Raw genomic sequence first — 2,593 nt, forward strand, 5'->3', positions numbered from 1 at the left:
AAATAGCGGGGTAAAAATGGCCATACACGTAAAAGCTGTGGGACTTTCAGCCCATGAACGAAACAAACAAACAAGAGCTTCAATAGATATGGTAGGCCTATTGATATAAATGTGATGTTAGGATATGAATTAGCGTTGAGATAGTTCAGTATTGTGTAAATGTTGAAGGATGAATGATGATTCGTTGTAGACGGATGTTTGATTTTTTTGATTAAAAGCCCAACAATGATGTGCTTGGCAAATTGAAAAAGAAAAAGAAAAAAAAGAGCTTCAATAGTTTATAGATTAGCAAGAAATACACATGAATGCATGGCCTTTCTTCACAAGAACACGGGAAAGTGCTTCCAGCAATAAATCTCATGTCATTTGTCTTCTTTTTTTCCCTCCCAAGATTGTTTTTAATAAGGTTGACAGTTGTAATGAAATAACAGAACGAAACGAAAGGCGTTGAAAGCAGCATGCTTTGTTTTACACAGCAAGGTAATTACATTTGTTCTGTAAAAGAAGAATGTCTTGCAAGATTTATGTGTCCGGAAGAGCAGCCAGAAATGGGAACCTACGGTTCATCATGACATCTGGTACGTTTCAGACGTAACTACGCATGCGGCCATAGCTATTGTCACTGCGCCTGCGCCATACGTTATTTATATTTTTGTCCAAAATAGGACATTTTACACAGATCGAGACAGTCAGTGTTCCTCCGAGACCTCGTCAGCGGTCGAGGTGAGCAATGACTGTCGAGTAAAATGTCATATTTTGGTCAAAAATACAAATACCATTTATGTATCGCTCGATTTTAGTTAGAATTCATCCTATTTTTTTTTTAAAAGAGATCGGACACCGATTGATGAAAGAAATAGATTTTGCGAGTATTTTGCGTGTGATATTTTCAGAGTTTGATGAAACAAGTTGTTACACGACACTTGAGATTGCCACAAGTTCTCAAATGTCGTATAGTTGTGTTCTTTTATTCTACGTCGCCCGTCTTCGCAGCAGCAGAAAACAACTCGTCAAATTGAGTTCGAGGATTTATTTAGCATTCCATACATACAACTGCACACCGTAGCAGAACTCAAATAGAAGCCTTTTAACATTTAAAATCGCGCTGGCATATATAGTAAATACTCAATCTCGAGAATATTCCAGACCGAACATGATACAACTACATTATATACGAACCGTCTATGGACTAGAATAGTGACGTTCTCTGTGACGTACATCAAAAGCGCCGACGCACTTAATCCGAACGAACGCCACGAACTCACACTACAAACAGCGTGGTAAACAACTTGTTTTGACAGGACTAGAAAGTTCACCTGCATTCTCGTCCAAGCATAAATATTGTGTTTACAAAATATAATATCGGTACTTTCCCACAAAGTACAAATAAGTCAACTACATGCAACACACAAAACTGAACAAAAGCTCAGCAACGGCAGCGTTTCCTAACACAAGTATGACAAACATGAGAGAAATAAATCGGACAGATGTTATGCTACAAATGTTTGAAAAGGATGACATGCCAAGATTCAGATAAACGAGGGTTGGGTAGTTTAATGGGGTTTCTGCCCGATCAGTTACAACCCCAAGACCTACTTTGGAATTGGTGTTAATCCTTGGTTTACGCATGTTGTAATGATGTGTTTCTATTTGAATTATTGTAAGTGCCTTTCCGATATGGCTGGAAATAGCGTAATTACGTGACGTTTTTGTTGGCTTAAATTAGATCAAGTTCTCAATTCGCATGAAGATATTTTCATGGAGCATCCATTAGATTTTAACCAAAAAATGACACAATACCGAGCAGGGTCCCTACAATCACATATACAAAATTGAAAACAATTGATCGTGACATTTCTGCACAGATCTGCAAAACGTACCATTTACCTGTATGTTGAAAAAGGTCATCAGAAGAGGTAAAAGTAATCGTACTCTAAATAATGTGCATGTTGAGTCTTCTTCTGTCTTCTGCGTTCGTGGGCTGAAACTCCCACGTACACTCGTGTTTTTGCACGAGTGGAATTTTACGTGTATGACCGTTTTTACCCCGCCATTTTGGCAGCCATACGCCGCTTTCGGAGGAAGCATGCTGGGTATTTTCGTGTTTCTATAACCCACCGAACATGGATTACAGGATCTTTTCCGTGCGCACTTGGTCTTGTGCTTGCGTGTACACACGAAGGGGGGTAAGCCACTAGCAGGTCTGCACATAAGTTGACCTGAGAGATCGGAAAAATCTCCACACTTAACCCACCAGGCGGCCGCGGCCGGGATTCGAACCCTCGACCTTCCGATTAAGAGGCCGACGTCTTACCACCCCGCCACAGCGCCCGTCTGCATGTTGAGTGATATGTAAGCAATGTTTTAAAGTGTTCATTATCTGCCATATCTGAAAATAGATACAAGTGTATCTTCAGGAAGTTTAAAATGAGAACATGCTCGTGAATTGTTTGCATTAAGCCGTAACCGTGCGTGCGTGTGTATGTGTGTGCGTGTTATTGGAATTTCGAATAAAAAGAAGCCCCAAGAATGGTAGGTTATTGGACCGTTTAATTATTGACAAAATAAAACGTTATAATAACAACACGTCGAA

The sequence above is a fragment of the Littorina saxatilis genome, linkage group LG6 (assembly GCF_037325665.1).
Source record: "Littorina saxatilis isolate snail1 linkage group LG6, US_GU_Lsax_2.0, whole genome shotgun sequence".
NCBI classification, from domain to species: domain Eukaryota; kingdom Metazoa; phylum Mollusca; class Gastropoda; order Littorinimorpha; family Littorinidae; genus Littorina; species Littorina saxatilis.